The sequence below is a fragment of the Sturnus vulgaris genome, chromosome 9 (assembly GCF_052056855.1).
Source record: "Sturnus vulgaris isolate bStuVul1 chromosome 9, bStuVul1.hap1, whole genome shotgun sequence".
In the NCBI taxonomy this organism is placed as follows: Eukaryota; Metazoa; Chordata; class Aves; order Passeriformes; family Sturnidae; genus Sturnus; species Sturnus vulgaris.
Window position 1 is genome coordinate 18,758,204 of NC_142251.1, and position 25,918 is coordinate 18,784,121.

General features: G+C 43.6%; 1 long non-coding RNA gene across 1 annotated transcript in view; it reads right to left on the bottom strand.

The window, feature by feature from the left end:
* Positions 1-933: 933 nt before the first annotated feature.
* The window catches only part of LOC148222833 (uncharacterized), a 38,520-nt gene continuing 13,535 nt past the window's right edge, over positions 934-25,918 (bottom strand). The window contains exons 5-7 of the long non-coding RNA XR_015805436.1: positions 24,458-24,643; positions 3,996-4,069; positions 934-1,342 (exon numbers count right to left, since the gene is read on the bottom strand). This is a non-coding gene — a long non-coding RNA (uncharacterized LOC148222833). The remainder of the gene's footprint in view (positions 1,343-3,995; positions 4,070-24,457; positions 24,644-25,918) is intronic.

Here is a 25,918-nt window from a genome sequence, read left to right on the forward strand (position 1 = left end):
GGAGATTCGGTGCCTAATAAAAGGTGGCCTCTCCCTTTCTTTTTCCCATCACACCTACGCACGGGTTTGTAACGACCCGCTCTGATACCCCCTCTCCGCTCCCTGCCCAGGGTTGACACTGCGCACACGGGCTTCGGCATCTGCTCGGGAGGCCACAGCGGAGCCGCCTGCCCCGCGGGCTGCCTGCGCCGCGCTGCCCGGCGCGCTCGGCCGCCCATCCCCGTTCGCACATGACGGTCTTCTCGCGGAGCCGCAGCGAGGCGGGGAGGGCTGGGCTGCGGTCAGGCGGCGGACCCGGTCCCTGCCGCAGGCGGCCCGGGGAGGGGGAGCGCACCCGGCGCTGCCGCAGAGGCGGACACGCGCCGGCCTTTTGTCTCCCTGCAGCCGCCGCCCATCCCGGCCGAGGGCTGCCGCTCCGCCGGTCCCGCTTCCCCGGCCCCGAGCCGCGCCGGGCGGAAGCTGCGCGGGGGCGTTCCGGGCCCGGCCGGCCCGTCCTGCACCCACGGAGCCGCGGCAGAGCCCACGGCGGGGGCTGCGGGCTGGCGGGGGGAGGCGCTGCCGGGGGGCTGCCGGTGCTGCGGAGCGAAGGGGAGCCGGGCCGGGCCGGACCGAGCCGCCCCCGGGCACAGCCCGCCTGCGCGGCGCGGGGCGGAGCGGGACCGGCGGAGACCCCTGCTGGCTGCGCATGGGGCCGCAGCCGGGCAGGGCCGGGGCTCGCCCGAGGAGCGCCCGGCCCGGCCCAGCCCCGCCCGGCCCCGCCCAGCCCCGCCCGGCCCCGCGAGCAGCGCAGCGGGGGCGGCCCCGGCGGGTGAGAGGCGGAGCCCCCGCCCGGTGTGAAGGCAGGGGACGAGGGTGTGGGTACAGGCAGGGCAGTGCACGGAGGCGAGCCGGGTCAGCCACCTCTTCCCGTGGCAGGGCGCCGGGAATGCGGGGCTGTGCCAGCATCCGCACTCTCCTGTTCCAGCAGCAGGAGAGGTCGCCTGCCTCCGGGAATGAAGGCACTGAAGACACTGCTGGCAGGCTCTCGGCAGGTGGCCCCTCCAGAGGGCTGCACAGTGGGGGTAGGGTCCAGCCTCTGCACAGGGGCTTCAGCCGTTCTAGAAGCTGTGTGTGCTTCCTGCCACCTGCCCCTGCTCGCCCCTGCCACCACCCTGCTCTCCCATCCTCAGCAGCCAACACGAGGAATTTCATGTTCAATGTTACCTTACCTTGACCTGTTCCAGGTCTGCTCCTGCATTGGCTCTTGAGAATAGGGAAGGATTACCTGGAAATGTTGAATAACGCTTCCAAGTGCGAGGCTGGTGAGATAACAGGGAATTGAAGAGGCTCTGAGCTGAGGAGCCTAAAAAACAAAATACACATGATGGAATTTGAGACAGAAGTAGCCAGTCACAATGTTTTTCCAGAACATCACCTGATGTTGCATCTTGGTGATGTCCTGGCTTTTACATGGGGACACTGCACTTGCTTACACTGACAGTCGGGTTCTCTGGTTTTCTTAGGCATGATACCCAGTTCACAAACTGATCGAGATCCATTTAAAAGCCCTGACTTTCTCTACTACTACTATTCCCCTTGGAAAACTGTTCCAGAATCTCATAACTTGGCTTAAGATTTCCAGGCTGTGTTTATTAGGGGCCCGTTTATATCCATTTGTTCAGATGCCAATTTTGTCCTTAATTAGTTCTGGTATTTACTCCCCTCACAGTGTACTAATATTCCTTCTCATCATTTCTTTTGTTTAAATCAAGCTTTTCGGTCTTGTCTCATAAGATAGAATCTTCATTTCCCTGATTATACCCATATCCTAGCAACTTAAAAAAACTGGGTCATGACCAACACCCAGAAATTACGGTTTTCAAAAGGGTTCATTATTCTATCCATTTTCAGTTTGACCAAGACACAAGTAGAGAGAATGATTAGCATAAGGTCAGACAAACCACAATTCTCCTGACTTCAAGTTCTCTTGTAATCTATCAGGGACATGAGTTCTGAAAGGCTTGTGGTTTATAACTTGGCATTACATCAATGCACATTTATATACCTATATATCATTTTCTGGAGGGGAAGAATGGCCTTGTAGTTAAGAGGTACATTAGAAATCTGGAGACATGGCTTTGAATGCCAGGTCTGCCATGGGCAACAGGGGTAACTTTGGCTAGTCCTTTAGTCTTTTGCCACATTTCACCATTTCTGAAATGGGGACAGCAATCTTCCTATTCTTGCCTCTTTTACTTTCCCATCTACTCACTTGCTTTTTAAGGTCTTAGACCAAGCACCTCCTTTCTGGGTACTGCTGGTGCCTGGCACTCTGAAGTTGAAGTGAGTCTGTGACTCTTAACCAGCAGTTAAATATAGACAATACTCTTGTAAAGCCTATTTTAAGGGTCTATCAGAAAAGCTGTTAGTAACCATTCTAGGAACTGGAATTCCTGAGGTCTTCAGCCCACTGATTACATTAAAAACATTCTCTGACATTAAACTAAACCCAGGGACCAGCAGTACAGCCAGAGATATTTAACTGAAAATCTGCATCCTGGCTTCTGGTTTTCAAGTCTCTGCCTGGTTGAAAACCAAATCAAACCTTTTAAATATTGCTTTTGTTATTATTATTATTACTACTATTATTCCTATTCTTCTTATTATTAACTAATTAATTCAAACATAGGTGCAATTTAATGCATTTTCTTCATCGGTTTTCAATTCAGAAGGCATTTTTTAACAACTAATACTGCAAAGAAACAGAACTAGCCCTGGAAGCCCCAACAGCCCCAGAGCTGGAGTGGTTCTGGAAACAACAAATGCTATCATTGTTCTTCCCCAGCAATCCAAGTACGGAAGGTTGAGACTGAGCACAGAAACAGAGAGCACTCTCTTGAGCTGAGGTGAAGCAATGATATTTATGGGAGTAATTATCACAGAGAAAAACTGGAAAAATATGATTACAGCAAATTGTAACTCGCTCAGATATGTTCTTCGTTGTTAGAAATAGCTCAGCTGAGACCAAACCAATATGAACAACAGACTGGGAGTGTCAGACACTGATTCTCTGGAGGCTGATACTATCAGACCCTCTGAGCAGAACATGATCCAGCTTTAGCATATTAGAGAGATTGGTGTCAGCAGCCTGCATCTCTTCCCAGCCATTGTACTCCCTTCAAGCAACCTAACAAAATGTGAGCTGCTGGGCTCCCCACTGGAAAAGCTGACCTGGAGATGCTGTCCCTAAAGACCACTGGAAGAGAGGCAGCTGTCTCTCAGAGCTGGGCTGTTCCCCTGCACAGCAGTGTTGGTGAGTGCTGCTGAGCAGCCAGCAGAAGATGCTCAGGTTTCAGAGTGTGGCTGTGTAGGTGAGCAGGGTGACATGACCATGCACAACATCCAGCACTGAGCTGGCCCTGCCTTCCCATTCCAATTCTTTCTGGCTTCAGCTGCTCTGTTTGACAAATGTGTGAAAGCTGCCATGGGTGCAGCCACGGACTCCCCTCAGCATGTGGGGAGTGAGGAGCACCCTGGCTGGAGGATGGGTTCTGCTGAAAGAACTACCACTGCCCAAAACCTGTAACAGGGTGTTGAGTCTCAAAGACCTTAGAGGAAATGAACTGTAAGCTCTGCAAGCTTGGACGCTAGCATTGAAGGAGAAGATACAGCTAAGAAAAGGAACCTCCAGAAGTTGTGATTGCTCTGCAGCGCTTGGGCAAGGCCTGTGTGCAGAAGGGTCTGAACACAGCTTGTGCAGACAGACTTTGTGCCTTCGTGTTCACGTGAAGCCCTGGCTCCATGCAAGTCATCTGCACCACGGTAAATGTCTTGTAAAGTCAATGATACTTGGGGAGGGACTTTCACCACACTTTCATGGCTGAGTATTTTATACGTTTCATGCAACTAATATCTTGCAACCAGTGGTTAGAAATTTTTAGAAGTAATAACCAATATTGTGTAAAAACAAAAATATCACTTAAAATAGTCAGCTGTTTTCATTTAAATGTACCTACCCCATGGATCAGATGCATCGAAGAAGTTCTTCAGGTGTCTTGAGAGCTCTGTAGGTGTTATTGCTCCTCTCAGTCTGTGAGAAGAATTATAAATGCTATTTACCTTTTAATTAAAAAAAAATACCTAGCAAATTAAAGACATGCTCTTGCACATCAATATTTAGTTAGCATCCATTTTTATTGTGCAGACTATGGCTCTCTAACAACCTATTGAGCCCACAGCCATCTGAACACACATTTCTGCTTCCCTTTTCCCCTACATTTTGGGCATCATGTGTTAGATTTTGTCACATCCGAGGGGGAAAAAGTCTGTAACTAACTGCTAATACTTAAGCAGATCTCCTGCTTAATATTCTTTCTGCTTACAAACCCCTCAAAATATATTGGTGTGTCCTGACAAAGGCAGAGGAGCAGTTTTGGACACTTGTGTGACATACGTCTTACTATCTTACGTAGAAAATTTGACAGTGAATGACAGAACACCTTAGAGGGATCTAAGAAGATGATAAAGGCAACAGCTTTCACATGAATACAGAGTCTAGTTCCTAACAGTTACAAGCTTTTTTTACATGCATCCTTGTAATTTGACATTTATAATTCACTGTAGTGCTGAATCTCTGTCATTTTCTCACCGTCAGGTTCTCTATACGTAGATGTACATGTCCTTTCTAATTAGAATGCCTATTTGAACATTTAATCTCATCTCTCAACCTTATTATACAGTTGAATATTGATCTGTTATGTATCAACAAATGCTTTTGGTATAACATACACGGTTCTATGTTGCTCCCCTCTCAGAACAGGTGCCTGTATCTTCTCTTTTCCTGGTTGTAAAACCATTTTGTAAAAAAAAGCTCATTAACTCACAATGGATTTAACAACTGGTAAAAATAAATATCCTGCAATCCTGCAGAGAAACATTAACCCTTGAGATTACAAATACATACACAGAGTGAATCTTCTATTGTGCATAGCATCTTCCTCATGGGGAAGACCTAACACCTTTTCTGATGCCTTTGCAATACTGATAAACATTAGACCTATTTTATCCTTGGAGAAGCAGTACAGAAACATTGCAGAACTTGCTCAAGGTAAGCAAAGAAAACAGTGAGACAGCTGCAGACAGAGCACGCCCTGAGGTCTCAGCTCCTGACCTGAAGCCCACTGGAAAACACAATCAATATGAAAATCAGGTTGCATCTGCAGGCCCTAGTTCCAGGACTGACCTTTCACTGCTCACTCATCATTTTGCATTAGCAGCTTGGGTGGTGCCATGCCATCGCCTGATATTCCTGTTTATTAGTTAACTTAGTTGAGATTTAATTGAAATGAAACTTATTCCATGTCATGTTAAAACAGGCAATGACGGACACACCTTTTATTAACAATCATACTGGTACTGAAGTAAAATAAAGGATTTATTTTTTATGCTTTAGATATTATGGCTTTGTATTTGAACTAGGGGATATTAAAGTAGTTGTACTGCTTAAAATACAGAATTAAAAATATATCTTAGGGAAGAATTCAAAGAAAACTTTTTACACCTTTCAACTGTTCAGGAAAAAAAAGTATTATATAAAAATACTGAAAACTATATACTGCTCTTAATGTCACTTGTGGTTTTGACAGATAACAGGTTTACGTTGAAAAGAAAACAAAAGCCAGTAGCAGATCAGAAGAACTCACCCATACAGTTTAGAAGAGTATACAGTTAGGATAAAGACGACTCAAAAGAAAAGGAGAGCAGGCACATGAATGTCAGTCTATTGTTCATACTGTTCAGCAGAAAAGCTGGGAGTGTTACAAGCAACCAGCTCTGTCCTGACAGCCTTGGACTGGGAATCCAGGGCAGATCCTGCACTGCCTCCTCTAAAGGTTTCCCTTTTAGTCACACAGTATTTTCAATGGGGAAGGAAATCTGCTCAGGACATTACTTTCACAAATATTGATCTTTACTTCTGCTGATGCATAAAGTAGATGTAAGCAGCACAAGAGAGATTTTTTTTATTTATTTTTTTTCCTTTTCCTAACTATTGATCTGCAAAGTTCCCCTTGGTTTTCACAAGTTTAATACAAGAAATGGAACAAACTAAGCTTGTTTTTGCAGCTCTCTAGTCTGAGCATCTTTTTCAAATGACCTTGATGGTGCTGGTTGGCAGTTTACATCTTTATATGGCTTTAAGTGTCTTCTAAAATACAGTCCTAGCAGCACCTAATAAAAAAATTATTCTTATGAAGAGGTGCCCTGGAAAATATAAATAGCATCAAATAGCATCTAAATATTCCTAAATACAAAATGGAAGCAAGTGATTAATTTATTCATTTTAAATTTAGAAGAAAATATATGCATCGTATTTTATATTTATACTCTCACTGTGCTTACATACATATATATATGTTAATCTTTAAGAACGGTTTTAGAAATCTCTTCTCTCCTTTAATATCTGACTTGGGAAAAATACTTATTCAGTCAGTGAAGATTTTCAGTAAGCAGAAAATGATTAAGGATTTTAGAATACATTGCCTGGGTCAGAAATGTCTTTGGAAACAAGACAAGTCTGTGCATTTTTAGGATTTTTTCCACAGCAGCTGAATATGAATTGGAGGGCTTCCAAATCCAAGAAGAACAATGCATTGCCACAGCCTTACTCACAGAAAGCCATGGAACAGTCCCAAAGAAACAGCAGAAACACGATAGCTTCATTGTAAAAGTTTGTGTAGCTTAAAAAGTAGGGTAAAAAGTTTTTTCATGAACGTGAAATATAGTTTTTCTTTGAAGATAATCTGTTTTTTGATTAAGAGTTCTCTCAGTCCCAATTCCCTGTTTTGCTGACTTTTTTTGCTTGGTCAGGCTTCCTTTTGCCATTTCTGAGATCTGGGAGTGTGAATCTCCACTTCCAGCATCCTTAAATGCAGAGTTCTTCCAGCATTTTGTAAGCCTAAATCAGGCCACGCAACAAAATCGCCTCTTGTGCTCTGCTTATGGCAGAGAATCTGTGCTTTTCCCTGGGGCAGGTGGGCTGCCCTGGGGATCAAACAGCCAGGCTTCTCAGAGCCCATGCCTTCGCTTAGGTCTGCAGTAAAATGAGGTGTACTTTGTACATTTACATACAGCATACGAGAAGTGCTGCAAGAGAAAGTTCAGTGGTGTGAGCCTATGTATCATTCTCTTTGATATATCTCCCCTGTTTTCTCATCCTATTACTTCAGATCAGCTCTAAGTCTCATATCTAAACAGTCAGTCCAAAGGGAAAGTGCCTATTTACAGGCTGGATTAAGAGCTTTAACAAAAGGCAAGGCAGAAAGCCATTCGTTTACTATATAAGAAAAAGAATGTCTTTGTATTTTATCACTTGCCAGCATCTTCCAAACCTTTTCTTTGTGTTGCTCCCCTTCCAAACAGAAAGTAGAGTGGGAAGTTCCTGTCTTGCAGAATGGATCAAGAAAAGGAAAAAAGCATATTGTGCAACTTTCCCTTTTTGCCTTTAATAGGTTTACTTTTGCTTCACCCCTCAGGGCTCCTGCCAGCATTTGTATTCAGCTGAAACCCCACACTGCTGCCTCATTAGACCTTTTCCCAAGACTTCTTCCTTAAGAAGCAAGCATTTGGAAGAGAACAAGAATGGAAGATGAGGGAAGTGCTGGAATGAGGGAAGACAGAGTTCCCTAGCCAAGCCAAGGACCAGTCCCTACCCAGAGCACAGGGAAAGGCAGGAGATGTCCCAGCCGCTGGTGGAGGGGACAGGCAGAGAAACACATGGCACAGCGAGAGCTGCAGCAGGAGAGAGCAGAGCAGGTTCAGTCCCAAAGGGTCAATAACACAACACAGAGTGAGCACAGAGGGGAGCAGGGAGCCTCTTCTCTCAGGCAGCCACTACACAGCACATCCTGCCATGGCCTCCTCAAACAAGCTCTGCAAGTCCCCAGAGGCATAGCAAGAGAGGGGTGAAAAAGGATTGCTTCATCTTGGATTATTTATCCTGGAGGATAAGTTAAGACAGAAAATTAAGAGTTAGTTGAGAGTAATCAAAACTTTCAATTTTTGAGATATCTAAATGCTTGCTTTAATTTCTTTTTGTTTGCTGTAGCAGTTTTTGAAACAAAATCCATAATTTCCTAATGGCTGAAGTTGAACATTTGTAATTATTCATGAAAACATACCCCCTATTTTTCTTTTTTAATAAAGAAGAATTAGACTTTCTTCTGCAAAAGTAGCGATAAAACAGAAGTCAGAGGTAAGAAAGGATGAACTTAAAAAAAAATTTCCCAATTATATACCTGAATGGAGAAAAACTGAAGGTGAGCAGAACAGCGGACCCAGAGGCAAAGCATTATTTTGTGAATCTTTACTCAGGTTCATACCTTCAGTCTAGCTCAAATTTGTAAGGTTTGCTTATAAACTCAAAGTTCTCATTAACTTTTACTCCTTGCAACTTGCCCCAAGCCTGCCTGCAGCTTGGTGATCTGCACCAGGGGCTCCAGCCCCAGACACTGTCTGGGCATCAGGGCCAGCCCTGGCAGGCCCTGCAACCCCTCATCCTTTGTACATACTCCTGTGTCTCCTTACAGCCCCAATTCATGGCTCCCTTCCTCAACCCCAGCCCCTTTCTTCACCTTCTGGTCAAATTCCTCTGCTCCAAACTCCATCCTGGCAGGCAGACTCAGGCAAAGTAATTCCCCAGCCGAATGGCCTCTTGGGTGTGTGTATTAACCCAAATCACCTGCCTGAGCCACCCGGGGTGAATGATCGCTCATTACCTCTGCTCTGGGAGATGGATAACAGCATCCTGAAGGCTCAGGGTGGGTTTCATCTCTACAGACTCTTCTGTGATAAAACAATTAATCATGTCAACCAGCATTTTTCATTAGAACATCAGTGTGGGCAGCATATTTTTAATAGCACTCATTTCTCATCGGTGCCTGTTTGGTTCATCTTACTTACATTCTCACAATTAACTGAATTACCGATTTCAGAGACTGAAGGGAATTTCTTCCATGTTACTCCATTTTTCCTCAATTCATCACAACTTTGGCAGGGATTCTCGAGGCATTTTGTTCTTATCTGTAATATGACGCTTCAGCAAACTTTATTTAAGAGAATCCCTACCCTAGCATGTGGATACCGACCTTGTTGCCACCTAATCTCTTTTACTTGTTACTGTTGTGGCATTTGATCTCTTGCTCTTTATCCCATTAGCTGTGAGGCTCAGAGATGTGTTGGAAGGCCCCTGTTATGAGGTGTGGTGTACAGCACAGGCTCAGTAGAAAAACACACTTGACTGGCTTAGAAGGCCAAATTGGTCTCTTCCCTAGAGAACTTCTCAAGGACCTCTCCCATCTTCCACTAGAGCTGATGGCAACACCTCTGGCTTATTCCAGGAGGAGATATACCAATCCAAGACTATGGTTTATTCCTGTAGGAGTTGTACCAATCCAGGATTAAAGCACACCCTTCCTCTGCTTTCCTCCATTCAAGCATGAAGAGGCACATGACCAATGGGAGCTCCTTCCCCAGAAACAATTAGAAAAATCCTTCATTTTATTGTGCTTTTCATCTCAAAGCCCATAGCTTCTCTTTTGCCTTTCTTAAGTCACTTGCCTTTTCGCAAAACAAGATAACTCATCACAGCTTTTAAGTGGTCATAGGCACTGCAATACAAGGTAGTGCATTCCACATTAAATCAACATTAGAGTGAGGAATGAATACAATCTACCCAACAAATACTTTATCGTGAAAATTATTAAAATTCATAGCTTAGAGGTGTGAATGCTTCTTTAAGAAAGGTACTTATGTTATCCCCAAAATAGCACCAGTATCATGTGATGTTCCAGTTGCTATGGTTACCACAAATTTGTTATTTAATAGCAAAGAAAATAGATGCACAAAACATGCTAATTATAACTGGTACAAATTTTTCTAAATGTTTTATATGAATATGCATGCATGTTTTATGCATAAGGAATAGGAATGCCCTTTTTCAAATAATTCTTCAAGTTTTTAGAAGCATTTTAGTAACTGGCAGGGAAGTATATTGTGTGGCTCTCAGCAGCAAAGGAAAAGGAGACTGAAAAATTGAAGATGGGCACTTTGTCTAAAACCATGCAGTTTTCTATTCAAATAGCAGAAGAATCCTGAAAATGCAAGAGGTTTAAATTTGTTGAACCTTGTACTTTCCCAACCAAATTTGCTTTGTTTCTTCTTGATTCAAGTGCCTGACAAAGAGTTGCAGGACCATTTGAAGTTGCATTTTATGAAATTGTAATGTTAATATAACCCTGATACAGAAACCAAAGTGCTCCAGACGCTGCCAGGATCAATACTGCTCGATACAGCTACAGCCTGGCTGTGCCTGGCACTCCTGGGCTCCCACCTGTGTGCAGCGATGCTCTGGCTCCACGGGCTGGTCCCTGCTGCTCCTGCTGGCTCACAGCAGGATGCACCTCAGCATGCCCCACTGCTGCATGCTCCTGCTGCAAGGGGCCTCCATGGGCTGGCAGCTCAGGTGGCACTTGGCAGAAGGACAGGCTGTGAGCACAGCACGGAAAGATGCTGCTGTGGACTTGTATCTGTTGCAAGGAGAAATACACGGGCTGGCTTTTGTTGTGCAGAGGAGAGATGGAAGGGATATGTATGCAAACAGATCTTGTAAAGCTCCCCTTTCCTTTCTGTTCTCCACCACATGCTCCCAGAGGAAAGTCTGCAGGACACAGTGCATGCAGTACTTTAAAATTCACCAGCCTGACGGGGTCCTGGGGAGGACCAAGAGAAATCTCAGTCCTTTCCTTGGGCAGCCTGTGGCCATGGTGAAAATATCCTCAAGCGTAAACTAAACAAAGATATGGTTGCAACTTGTGGAAGAAAGTAACTGGCTCACGGCTGGTGCAGGAAAGCTGCTGGCAGTGCTGGCAGTAGCACTGTGTGCAGAGCCAGATGTTATTCAGGGCTCTGCTGGGTCAGTGCCTCACCACCCAGAGCCGGGCAGCCCTCAGCACTCATCCAAATTCCCACCTCTTCCCAGAGAGAGGAGGGTGGTGCACATGCCTTTGAGGCAGGAGCATGGCATAGCAGACTCTGCCGCACTCGGGGGTCATTGCTGAGAATGTCACCACTGTCACTTGAAATCAAGCCCTCTCCTCTCATGGAGGCTTTTATCCCTTCCCTTAAGAGGCTGCACCAGCCGTGGGCAGAATTAAAGTTGTGTGCATGCATTTGGCTGCCAAATGGCTGTACTTAATGGCACCGGTATTGAAGGCACTTACTGATGCTGCTGGTTTGTCCCTTTCACACCCAGAGCACATGCTAGCTGCCTGCTGTATTTCAGATGTTGTAGAGTGTCAGTGATACTGACTGAAAAACCTTCTCTGTGGCTTGCTGTCATATCGTGATTGATATCAGCTGTAACAAGAAAAAATGTTATGGCACTGTAATTCTGCTTGATGCAAGGTAGTCTTTGATCTTTACCATTTTGCAAAGATTATAATATACACTTAGTTTGATAAATAATACCCTTTCAGCAGAGTCAGGTAAAGTGGAAGAAAAATTGGCAACTAAACTTTGGAAACTTCTGGTGCAGGTGTTGATGTTTTCAAAGCAAAAGGTTAAATAATAGGAAATATACCCCACTTGCCTACTTATAAGCAGATGTGAATAGCAAGAACTTACTAGACCAGCCCTTTTGGGCTGGTTTCTGTGCTTGCATGTGCATCACAGCAGCAGCAGGGCAGCCAGCTCCTGGCAGAGGCACTGCAGCCAGGAGAGCAGTGAGGGAGCTGGGGGCTGCTGGGCCAGCTCTGACTCCCAGCCTCAGACAGAAGCAGAAGGGAACATTCACTCTGGAATGTTCTCTGTAGAGAAATTCAGTCCAGGAAGTTCAGAGATGTGAGACCCACAGAAATAATGCTCACTCACTCATCTAGCTATGAGATAGAGCCTCAGATAGGGATGGAGGCTCAGCTCTTCCAGCCCCCCAGGACAAACTACAGACAGCATATGACATCCCCAACATATTTTCTTCAAATTAGAACTCTTTAGGTGAGTTGGAACTTAGGTTTCCGAGTCCCTTTCTAAAGGTTCTAAGAAAGAATTTAAATTGTGTTGGGCTTTTTTCTGCTTTTTAATTTGAATGGTTATTTGGATGATATGTGGCAAAAATGAGCAAGCTCCAGCACCATAGCCATGAGAAAGTGTTCTCATCAGGTAATCGTTTATTAAAATATTTTAACCAGCTGGTATGAATATGATTGTCACTGGAAAATGACAGGGAAATATGTGCTCCCATCTGCACTACCAAGCCAGGAAACATTTGCACTGAAGGAATTTTTATTCATCATAATTGCTCTTCCATACCAGAACAGAGCACCTGAGCATGACCCCTCCCTTGGTGGGGCCTTGGGATGGGAGTGGAAGCCTGAAAGGGGAGAGGCAGCCCCATGCACTCCTCTGCCTTGTGGCTTTGCACTGCTCTGGGCTGCTCATCTCAGACCATGACTCTCACACAGCTTGGGGGGCACTGCAGTTTTATCTCACCCAAGGGTGGACAGCCTTTCATGCAAAGTGATCTACAGCTGAGCTCAGGTTTCTGGCAGGGGTTTGCCAGGGCTGTCTCAAAGGAATGGGCACGTTGGCAATGGGATTTAGCATCCAGTGGTACTCTGCCAAATCCATGAAAGATTTTGCATGGCAAGAACAGGGTGTAACTCCAAGGCCATGATTATTTTCCATGTAAATGTCTGTTTCAGTTTGTGCTTAAATGATTATCTGTCATTGATTTGTGTGCCTAACTACAACTGCTTCAAGCTGTTTTCAATTATTCTGTTCTCAATACGATGCGATCCCAAGGATTAGCCATACCGAGTGCCACAAACCACCTTGCAGCAACAGAGTCATAAACTGAAGAGGATAGAAAGGATTTTAATAGGAGATTAAAAGGAAGAAGTGACTCACTGGATGAGAGAAAAGAGGGAGTGCGCAGGCTTTGACTGCAGGAGAGCTGCTTTGTGATGCCTCTGAGTGCACTGAAGACCCCAGGTTAATATAATAATTCTTCTTTCCTTATCATGCAGGTCTCGGGTAATGATTTCATAATTAGGGGTGTACTTAAAAACAGGTTTTAAATGAAGCATGTGTTCTGTCTTTGCACTAAGAGGAGGTGGCTAGTTGCAGGGTAACATTGCACAGGGCTTGCTTTCTTGCCTGCTGAATTCTCTTTGCAAATTTTATGCTTCTTTTTCTGTCTTTCTAATTGAAAACCTGCACTTTTGGAGAGAAACTGTATTTCTCCTTGGCAGTCCCCTCTTTCACCAGGACTGATATTTTAAGAGTAAACAAAGTTCATCTACACCAAATCCTGTGTCCTGTGTTAAGGGGTTAAGCTGAACTCCCCCAGACCTAGGTGATACACAACACTGCTCCAAGGTTTATCAGGTTTATCACACTCCTACAGCAATCAGGACCTCAGAGAGCTCCCGTGTTTCTCTTCACACATACTAGGAAAAGTCTTCATACACTTGGGCTAAGATCCTAATTGTTGCTGAGTAATTAACTACCTACACTCCTGTGGTAGCCATTTGTGACAGTATCCATCATCTGGGAAAATGTAACTGTTATTGAATTTCTAAGAACAGCCATTAATATTCTAACTTTCAACCAATTTAAATATTTGAACTTTCTGAGTGCACATTTGAGATGAATAACATGGAGAAGCACACTCAGACGGATTAAATCCTCTATGGATTCTATCAATACAGAGAGCAGAAAGGGAAGTTATTTGTCTGACATACAAATATATATATATATATATTTGTCGCTGATAAAATCAAATGTGTTATCACTATCTGCACTCTGCTATGTATATTTTAAAACATTATGAGTGGATAGGTACATACACAGCAGTAGTTTACAAGAGATAAGCATCATTAATTTCCACAGAGCTATATGTTTTCATGGGCTTCTTAACCTTTTAATATTAAGTAAAACAGCAACTACAGCACTATTCTATATCCTTGGGAATATCACAGTTTTGAAAAAATTCTGTTTAAAATACAGAAAATGCCACTGAAGTAAAGATTTGGAGAGGGAGGTACATGGCATAGGGAGCTGGGGATTGGATTCCCAGCTGATCTGCAGGACTTGATCGATCTGAATTGATTGAAGCCCCAGAGAGAGGCACAGTGCCAGCACGAAGAGAAGTGCCTGCAGAGCAGGATGCCGGACCCCAGTGCCACCTGCCAGGCTGCCCTGGCAGAGGCTTTTTACCTGACCAGAGTTTCTGGGCATCAGGAAATCTGGTGACAATGTGGAGTGATAACTCTTCTTCTGGAGACAGCTGTCTCACCTTGTATGAGAAACTATTCCTTTTTCTAGGCCAACATTCAAAAAGCTGTCAGATCACTTTAATCTGTTGAATTTCAAGCAAATTCAGATAAAATATGCCAGTCTCCAAAGCAAAGCCAAACTCTAACTGCCCCAGTACTGAATCTATAAGATCAATAAAAGCAACAGGGATGTCTGCAGTGGCTTTTTCAGAACACAAAGTAGTGGACTTTTAACAAAGCTTTTATATAACTAGACTTTTCCCATGGTGCACCATATTCTTGTAATCAGTCTTCAATCTCTTCTCTAACTTTCAATAATAATAAGATGCAATGAAGTTTGCCCAAATGAAAAACTAAAAAAAAAGGAGTATGCACAAAGGACCAAGCATTCCCATGGGGCAGTGGTGGAAAACAGTGTGAAACACGATGTCTGATCTGATGCTCTTTGACTGCTGTATCATAGGGGGAGTGAAGGATTATTTTCCAAAAAAGAAAAGTAGCCAGCTGAATTTTAGTTTTTCTGGTGAGGTTCAACACATCACTACTTTTAAACTGAAAATGAAAATGGTCTGAACAGAAAGGATTAGTTGAAGGGATGGTAAATAACTCAAGTTCATGTTGGAACTCCACCTGAAAAAGTATTTTAGAACCTATCAAGCTATGGTCTTTGACCTCCCATGCAGCAGGATTGCATCTTTTGTGTCTCGAAGTTCTCACTGACAGTTCCCATTTAAAAGAAATTGCCTCATTTTTACACAGTCTAAAGTGTACATTGGTAAAGAAGAATTTCCTGAATGCAGATAAGTGAGCCCAGAGTTGTTTTGACATGACTCAAAGGCTGTTACAGATGTTACAAAAGGAGATGAAGAGATTTATTTTACCTTGTGACTTCTACTTGCTTAGTAAGACACACAGTACAAAACTCCAGAGGCGGCGAGGTGCCAGGGGCACAGTGGGCAGCAGGGGGGCAAACACATCCTCATGGAAAGGGGATTGGAAACACCTCTCCAAAAGGACCCAGGGGTGTGTATGTGCAGTGGGTGAATCAAACCTCTGAGTTCCCAGCTCACTTCTGCACTGAGAGAAAGCTGCTGACACCAAAGAGTGACTAAACACTGAAAGAGAGGAGAGAAAGAAATGGGATGCTCCTGCTGGTGGGGGCAGCCCCGAGCTGCTCCAGCTGTGGCTTTTGCTTATGCAAAGCTTGCAGGATGTGCACGAAGAGGCTGCTGGAAAGATGGCGAGGAGGGAGCGTGTCTGTTCTCCTACAGCACCTGGAGTGTGCCTGTAAATACAGAAGTGCTTCAGGAAATACAGACAGAGGGCACAGCCTGCAGTTCAGCAACCTGAAATACCACTGAGAAGAGACAGCAAAAAGGAATGGCTGAACTACTCTCACTTGTCCATGTTCTCCACAGCCATGGCAGTGTTTTGGGCACTGCCAAGGCCTCCACAGCAATGCCCCTTGTCCTGGCAGGGCTGGCTCCTGCCCAGCCCCCACCCACACTGGGCCAGCAGCTGTCTGACATGCCAGAGCACATCACCCTTAAATAACACAGCTATGGGAGTGCTTTGAATTGCCATAAAACCACCAGAAATGTCTCCGACTAATGCCTAAATATATGTATTTCACAAGAATTGGGGCATTTGCTTGAGAAAACTCTTGACTTGAACAAGCAATTTATAAAGCAAAACCTTTTTTTTTTTTTTTACTGAGTGCCTTGTCATTGGAAAGCAGTAGAGAGCCCTCACCTTATCACACAGCTCCCCTTCAGTCACAGCCCTGGGGCTGCTAGATAGCTCATTCCTCTGATATACTTTAACGGGTGTCATTCCTTTTTAATAAGTCCGAACAAAACAGTTAATAAATCCAAAGAGCTTCCTATCAGTCTATCTCTAATTCTTGGCTTTCACTTCTTTAGCAGTGCTGATCATCTTCTTGAAACTCATGGCATTCTCATAACTCTCTTGAAATAATGATCAGTGTTTCAGGCTTTGATTCAATACTGACGTGACTTTTCTGTATGTTTGGCTGCGCGGCGTCTGCCGCTGAGTCACATCTGATTTACGCCTGAGATAAACGACATCATCCAGGGCAGCCTCTGACTCGGAGAGGAGCACCCACTAATCCACATTGCCAACAGGGTTTTCTATCACCATCAGTCTGGAGCATGCCAGCCCGGCTTTGGTCTCCATGGAGATTGTTATGAAATATATTCATCCATCATCTGTTGGTTCCCAAAAGGATCTTTGGAAGTTTAGCACCTCCATGGACCTCACACTCCCTGAAAGAGGCGATAGCTATGGATTTCTCAGCAGGAGCAGGGAGGACTCTTTAAGAAGGGGTCACCTTTGCCATGGTTTAGGGGAAATCTCTGTGAGAAGGTGGCTGTTCCATGTGTATACAGTGAATAAATATCTTTCACAGTATTTTTTCTTGTTGGCAGTCCTTAACACTTTTCTCCTCCCACTTTCTGGTGACATTGCAAAATATCCACACTAAAGCACATTCTGCTAGCAAAGTAAAATGGCAAAATGGTGTATTTTAGGTGGAAGTGTAAATGATATACTTGCAAGAGCTGGTCAAAACCCAGAACCTGAACAACTGTTCATGGGAAAGCAGCTATTTCACACCCACTGTAAATGAGAGCATCGTCAGGTATCAAAATGTGCCAGAATAGAAAGAATTTTTTAAAAAATCCTAAAAAAAGTCAGTTGAAATTTAACAGTGCAAACCTGAGATTTCCCAAAGAGGCTGTAGTGTCATGCTAGCAGCAGCTGTGGCTAGCTCTAGCTGGATCCACAGAGATCCCCTGTCATAACCCTTTGCACTGCAGGAACACCACTGACTGCAGCATTGGCCTGACTGCACCTTTCCATCACAGGAAGTTCCCAGCAACGTCCTCTCAGCCTTAAATTCAAGTTTTGTTAGAGAGTTAGCTACTGAATTTTGAAACTCACAGCATCTGAGGCCGTGGGCCAGGGAGGCTTCTGACACAGCCCATGCGATGAACAAGTTCCCCCAACATATTCTGCAAATTATGCAATGTAATAGATGAACTTTACTGTGATTTCACTTTATATTTACAATATATTTTATTGTGCTAGATCTTGTCTTAAAGATGAAAAATTAATAGTTAAAATCCTATTCTCTAGATCAAAGCATATCTTCATTGTTTGTAATGAAACACTTTGACTCTTACCTAAGTTTTCTGTTCAGACTGTCCAAGAATTCAAGTGTTTCATTATAACAGAAGTGGGAGATGCTTTGATCTAAAGAATAAGAGGCTTCAAATATTTGCTTAATAGCTATCAAAGCTAATTATGCAAATAAAAATAATAATATAAAAGTTGAGGATAATAAAACAGTAGAATATTAAATAAGTAATAAAAGGCCCTGGGTTGATAAATACCATGCCATATTCTCACACTAATAATATTAATGAAGAGTAACTGCTTATATTATCATAATATGTATGTGTTTGAGTATAATGGACTTCTACCCCATGAGACCTGATTGTGGCTGAACCTCAAACTATTGGACAAAATAGAAAGATGGTACACGCTCCTAAAGCCTTACAAGGCATGAGACAGAAGTGGGGCACAGAAAATAAATGGTGTCAAACACAGGGAAACAGGATGATAGTGAGCAACAGGACAGGCAGGAATGAAGAACTCAGCACTAGTTAGGAAAAGAGGGCCTGGAGACTTCCACTGTGGGATGGGGAGGAGGATGCAAGGTGGCTGCTCCCCTCAAAGTGGGAGGAGCTGGGGTGCAAGTCTGAGCCCCCCAGCATGGGGCAAATGGTGCTGGCACCAGGGCCACCCCAGCTGGCAGTACTGGCAGCTGCTGAAAACTGGAACCAAATGTGATAGAGCATGAAAATGAGGACAAATGGGTAACTTTTGGTGCAATGCTGAAAGAGAAGAGGGAAGAAAGATGGACATGAAAATGGGAGATTGATGGCTGAAGAAAATAGTACTTACAGTGTCACTTTAAGTGGGCACCAAAAGACCTACGTTGCATTTGTCAAGGCTGGATAAAAAAATGTTTTGCACTAATTGAGACATAGAAGATGCTAGACAAAGGCCTCAGCCATGGGGATGGACAGGAAAGGCAACACCTTAGTGATGCTAAGAAGGAGCAGTCAGTGGGATTATGCTGTATCCTGGATGTGAGGACCTGAGAAAGGGTCTGAGCCAAAGATGACACACAAATTATGGGCCTGAGTGACAAGCAGGGTGGTGAGGTTGTCCACAGTGATCAAAGAGGGGACTAGCAGGGAAGACATGAATTGGGGAAGATTAAAAGTTCTGTCTCTTCCACACTGGGCTTGAGTTGACAGACTGTCGTCTACATGAAATGACAGGAAACAAGCCCAGAGATGAGGCTGGGCTGAGGAGACAGGCTGGGAGCACACAGGTAGATCTGCAAGTTAGCTGTGCAAGAACAGCAGCTGATTGTGTGTTTGCAGATGAAATTACCCAGAGATGCAGCAAGGTGCAGAAAGAGAAGGCAAAGAGGACTAGGTTCTGTAAGATGAGCAGGGAAAATAATAACACTAGTGACATGGCATAAAATGACACCAAAACAATAAATACACATGAATAATTTAATTCCGAAAGTGCTTTTTTTGTTTTATCTAATTTTTTCCAAATATAATTTTCCAAAGGTTCATTTGAAAAATAGTCATTTTTTGGGAAGAAAATGTCATCAAAATTAACATGATTTCATGAATATGTCAATTTTGACCAAAATCTTATTTTGTAGCGGAAAAATGTTTAAACAATAAAAAAACCCAAAATTCAGAGCCGTTTGCTTTTAGCTCTAAATATAGATCCTACTACTGTCAAGTAACATCTTTCATTATCTTCTTTATGTCTCAAACCACATTAAAAAGAGTCTAGAGGTTTTGCTGATTCTGTTGTAATCAATCCTGTCACAGCTGTTATTGGATTTATCTCGGGATCTGAACACTGGCATTTTTCATTGTTGTTTTATATTTTCTTTATGACTGTACAGCTAAACAGTCAAGAGTATGAGAAAATCTAAAATATGTTAAAGTGAACAAATATATTCAACAACTATAAAATTATCTATAAAGCTTTATTGGGTCCAAATAAACATCGGTGACTTATTTACTGGACTTTAGTGAAATGCAGGTCTATCCAGCTACAAATTAATTTTAAAATCATATCAGAGTAAAGCAGGTTCATACTTACCTGGCTCCATTTGGTATAAAAGTTACTTAATTTATGAAAATAATAGCACACAAGTATGGCAGCGCCAAGTAACACCATGAATGAAATCAGGCAAGATTCTTACACTGCAGAAACACCCACCCAAACCCGAGTGTCACATGTGCCTCAGCCTTTCAGAGCCCTATATAAAACTGCTCAGCTGATGCACAGCACTGCTTATAAATCATGCATACATCTTGTAGGCTTCAGTGCAGTATGGACAATAAAAGGGAATTAAGATGCTTAATGAGGTGAGATGCTTCTATAAACTGGCGTCTGTCTTTCCTTATTTCTCGCATTCTTTAGTATATAATTTTCTTTCTTTTTCTTTGTATCTCTCATCATTTCTCTAACAAGTATCCCAAGTTTTCCTACCAAAAGGATACGTTTAGTTTCAGCATTAGGCATATGCAAAAGATCCATCTTCCCATTTCAGGTAATGTATAACATTACCAGGCTCGCTGTATGTGTTAGACAAGTTTGCATGGGCTCTCTACTGCTGCTGTGCTATTTCCTCAAAACATATGCAGCTGGTTAAAATTCCCTGACTAAAGCTGCCCTCCCTGCATGCAGGGGACAGAAGCTGATGTGCCTGGCATTGTCTGTGGCTTGCTGCCCCCTCACTGCCCGTGTGCCATTAGATGGAGTCACATATAATATCATGTCAGTTGCGTCATTAATAAAATGACAAAATAAAACTTGAATTACCACTCTCGGATGTGGTTTACTGGAGCATTAATACATTGCTCGGGCTACTGAAGTCATTCAGCCTTTGCAGTCATGGCTCACAATGCACCCGATGTATTATTAATGTCCCAGTAAAGTACACCCTGTTGTGCCTTAATGCTGTGGCATAAGATGCCTGGAAAAGTAAACAGCTATGTAAAGCAGAGAGCGATGGCTGCTCGGGAGATGAATGGGGGGACATTACGGCTTCGCTCACCGCGCCCGTGGCCCCGCCAGGCTCAGGGATGCCTCCGCAAGGTTTCACTGTGTAGATTCTACAGAAGGCTTTTTCCTGAGTGTTTCTAAACATCTATTATTTATAAACCATTGCTGCTCTGCATGATACTTCATGGGTAAGTAAGGGAAACATTTCCTGCCCTGAGGAGCTTACGCTGGCTGCTCTGGTGCCATGACCATGCTTGGGGCCAGGCAGAGGTGCAGGCAGGACAGCTGTCTGTCTGTCTGTCTGTGTGTGTGCAGCCCCAGACCCCACTGTGCCCACTCCCCACATGGGCCATGCCCGCCCCAACAGGGAACAGCCTAAATAAACGGGGACAGCAGCATCCTTCTGGGCTGCTGGCATTTCCATACTGCTTATGCAGAGTCTACATCTGAGATAAGCTGTACCTCTCCGAAACAAGTGCTCACATAATCTGTATCCTCATGTAATTCGCCGCTATGCCTGCTGCCGCAGCTGCTGCTACACAATTTTCTCCCTCCAAAAACAGCTGTGGATCCAGCAAATTTCTGCGGTGTCGGAGGACAGAAGCAGCGGGTGGGAGGGAGGGAGCCAGGAGGCTGAGATGAAGGGGACAGCCAAGGCACTGCGCAGAGAATGGCAGGGAAGAGCAGAGAGGAAGAAGGAGCCACTGTGGGGAGTGCTCTGTGTGCACTACCTGACACACATACAACCCACATGCTGCCTGAATCAAAGCATCTTTTATAAATAACCCCTGGGAAGAAGGTCTCCACAATGACAGCTGAAAAGATTCAAAACACACACGGCAAAGGCAATGCTGTGTGTGAATATGCGAATTTCCTTCGGTTGCTTGATGCTGGGTTATAGATATCCCAGAATGACTCAGAGAAGCCTTTTGCAGAAGTCTGGAACCTGAGAGTCAGGAATTCATGAGAAACACGGACAACCTCCACCTCTGAGGCTGCAGATTCTCAGAGCAGGAGGAAGTCCACATCCCCATAGAAGCAGTGTAGGATCATGCCTTTGAGAAAAGCAAAGCCATTGAGACATTGTGAATATTACTTCTTTTAATAAAAATTAAATATTTTTAATATTAGTGATTTTGGCCCAGTTTTTGAGTTAATGTACAGTCCTTTCTTCTTCTTAAAATAAAGACAAAATGTGGGAAAGGAGTGGAAAGAGATGACTATAGTTTAGGGATCATACTGACAAAGGAGCAGCCAGTTGTACATTCATTACACTTTGTGTATGTCACCAGGGGCTCAATGGGTGAAGCTGGGAAAATAACATAAACCTGAGTTCTGCAACTGAAAAAAAAAACATAGCTTTTTTCAAATCAGATCAGTCAATTGTCATTCAACTCCAGACAAAGTTTTGCTTCAAGTTTGGGGTTGTTTTAATCCTTTCCATAATATTTTCCCCTCTTTCAGATCAGTTTGGAATTGAGAAATGCATTTCAAAGCAGAGTCAAAAGGCTTGGGTTCTTTAAATATCAGAGTGAATTGTCTCAAGGTTTTCAAAATTTCTTGCCACCTGCCATTTCCCAGGTATTTTTCCATGCCTGAAAATGCATTGGGTCTCACCCTAACATATTCTGATTTCCCTGAAATGCTGTTTTCCAGAAAATGTATCGTTCATCACCAAAAAAATTTAAATCTACCCCTTTCATTCCCCTTCCTGTGGGCAGCTCAGTTCAGCCCTTTCATGCCCGACTAACCCTAGTGCCCCTAAGGCTCCCCACTGGCATTCCAGCACTCCTGGGACTGAAGCAAAGATTTGGAGAGGAGTAAAGCCAGTGGTTTTAGATGGAGGGGTAGGAGCTATGACAGCCTGAAAAGAGAGAGGCCTGGAACACAGAGGGGTTATAAGGCAAAATACAGTAAGGATATGACCTGCTTGGTGAATAAAGTGTATGGGAAGAAGACAGTCCCCACCCTGTTCTGTAAAAAATATTGTAAAAGTACTGCTGAGCGAATGAAATTATTAAATCAATATATTCTTCTCCTATTTATAAAGCCTTTGCTTCCAATAGTTTTTGAGTTCAATAATGTATGTGCTGTGAGAAATACAGAACAGTCAATATTAACAGCCCCCCTCCAGCTGCAGTTAAACTTACTTTAAAATAATCTTCACATTTTCATATATGAAGTAGATGTTTAAAATTGATCAGAGTTCAACATATTTATATTAAAACACATCCTTTTTTATCAGGTGGTTGGAGATTTTCTGAAAGAGCCATGTCCTTTAGCTATCAATATGTTTTCTCCTTTGACGAGTAACTGCCTTCCATGCAGAGTCTGCATGCAAAAAAGACTCTTCAGTCCCTCAGTATCTCCACTTTTAACCACTTGTGAAAGAGAAACAGCTCGCAGACCTTCTGCATCCTGAACTCCCAGAACAAAATGGCACAGCTCATCCACGTAAAGGGTGCTGGTCAGCCCTCATCCTGACCCTTTAATAAAATATTGCTTCCAAACAGGAAGGTGCAGAATAAGTGACATCTGTTAACCTCTGCAGTGTGTTTGTGTGCTGCTATAGCCTAATCTCTGGAAATCAAAAGGGTGTAATTTTTTCAAGTACCAATTTGGCAGGCCCTTGTCCCCACTTAACTCCTCTCCATGATGCCTGTCCAGGACAAGATTTCAGTGCTGCCCAGGAAATATCAGTCTGCTACCACAGACAATGGGCAAGCAGCTGCCTGCAACTTCCAAGTTGCCAGGACAAGTTGCAAAAATCACTAAACTCTGAGTGACAGGTGATCGATATGCTGAACAATTAGTATCAAATATACAGTAAATGATGCATAATATCATTGGTGAAAAATGTTCTATTTAGGCAGAATGTAGATTGATGTCAGAAAATGCTCTTTAGTGTGTGGAATAATCAAGTCAACTGCTTGATGGATGTACTATATAGTCTATTTACATAGCTTGGATTCAATACACTTACATGATATTTGCATCAGAAACATATCTATAGTCAACCAATGGGAAAGAATACATGATTTTAGCAACATGCTTATACATTAATAATATTACTTGGCAATCTGATGTTTCAAGACCCAGGGTGAATTACTTATTAAAAACCCATATACAGCTATCTGTCTTTATCTTTCTTTCTGTGTGAGCCATAATGGCCTTGATTGTTTTCAAAATTACATTTGGCCAGGATATGACTGTTACATGAAACCTCTTAAACCAATATCATTTCCCTCACTGATAAAATACATTATACTGCTGGGTGCATTGAGCCAAACCATTAACGAAGGAAGCTTAACCTAACCTTTGTACTTCTGACCAGCCGTTCAAGCAAACTAACATTTCAGAAATTGTTTAAAAAGTGGAATTGACATGATTATAAATTTTTATATTAAGTTCACTCATTTCTTGGAGCTTCTCCTATCACCCTTACTTTTAATGGTTTGAATTTCGCAGGAGACTTAGTTACTTGGGAAGATACAAGGAAACGTACTCCATTTAACATTGTTTAGAATCGCAGGCACAAGACAAATTAGCTAGATAAGGTCAAATTAAGCAAGGTCCATTTTAAAACTTGAATTCAGGATGCATGAAAAGGAGGAAATACATGCATTCAGTACAAACTGAGGGGAAAAAAATGCAATGGAAGTGATGGGAAAACCTGAAGCCAAATTCTTCATAATAATTATGGTGCAATTTTAATAAAGCATCTCAATCCATGTCTGATTCTAAGAACAGGTACAGCTCTCCAGACCTGCAGACCAAGACAACTGAGCTAGTCTGATAGCAAGCAAGTGACATAATGTCAGTGAGAAACACTACTCTCACAAGCAGCTAATGAAGCCATTTTCTGAAGTTAATACTCAGCTAGATCCCAGGGTTTCTTCCCCTCTGCTCAAGGCTCCAACATGAGATCTCCTTGCAACAGAGAGAAGAGACTGACCATCATTTTCTGCTCAACGAGAAGAGACACAGAACACAAGTCAAGGGAGGGCAAGACCTACCTGTAAATATGAACAACACACAGCTTCTGTGTGGCACTTCTTCTCTTTGGCTGTCCAGTGGCTTTAAGAGCAAGGTCATGGTCTCTAAGATCTCAGGGTAATGGCTTGTCCATGACTGATATCAGTGGCAGAGATACAAGTGGTCCATCTCAGGACACTTAGCAGGAGAAGGCAGAACTGGGGATCCTGGAAGAAAGGCCATGAAGTTTATTGTACATGCAAGCTGGCAGCCACCACAGAGCAGTGCAGTCTCACCACAGGCATCTCGGCTCACCAGCCTGAACAATTTCCAAAGGAAAACCATTTCAGAGGCTTGCTACTCCTAATTTTTTCTCTTCCCTTGTTTTTCCTATTTTTCTGCTCTATTGCCATTTCTGCAAACACTGAAAGCACCAGGCATATTCCTGAAAGGAATATGTAGGCAGATGTAAGACAAAGCAACACACTGCTAATTGTAGGGCACAAAAGGTATGCAGCAGCTTCTGTGCTTGCCAGGACAGAACTAATTTGTATCTGTACAGCTGTAGTTTTTATCAGAGCAGATAACCAGTTTACAGCAAGTAAAGCATTATTTTTCTTACTCTCTGCATGGGAATCTGCTATAGCAGAATGGATCTGCAAGCATTTTGGGAGGCAAAGCCAGAGAAATGAGCTAAAGCATAGCAGTGTCATACAAACACATCTTTAACCTGGATGCTCAGCAGGTGCTCAGTACAATAGTACCATGATAGAAGAGGGGATGGTCACATATCCAGCAGGAGAAATCCCTGCTCCTAAGGAAGATTTCTTAACCTTTACAGCCACCACTTGTTCTTTTTCATGATGCATCAGCCACCTTTGAAACTGGCAGAAAGAGGAAGAGGAGAGTGGTCCTCAGAGAGCTACAGGAGCTGCAGGACTTCCCTGTGTCACTCCACAGACACAGACACCTTGACATAGCTGGGCACTGTGTGGCCCAGCCATTGTCCCTGCATGGTGGCACGCCGGGACAGACGGGGACAGGAGGTGGCAGGACACAGCAGCAACAAGTAGCAGGCACCCAGGGGAGCAGGGGGTCACCATGTAGCCAGGACATCATGTGTAGCTGTCTGCCAGGCTAGAAACCAGAGGCACACCCCACACCACATTTCCTTCCATGTTCAGAGTAATTCACCTTCTTACAACACATCACAGCAGCACCTGATTCCCTCTTTGATCTCTCCCCCTGTCTGGAAATAATGCTTCGCATCTCAAATCTGGCTAACGGCTCCTGCTGAAATGGAGTGATGCTCTTAGTGCTCTAGTTAGTGCTGTCAAGCAATCTGAAATGGAAGCTGGCAGTTGTCCTTCCAAATGGCTATTGCTATGTGTAGCCCAGAAATGGTAAGCTAAAAATCTTTTTGTATTTGAACTCCTTCCAATTTCATTCAGCAGGATACTGGCAGGCCACTTTCAGTGTTAATTATTTCTGTCCTGATTGCC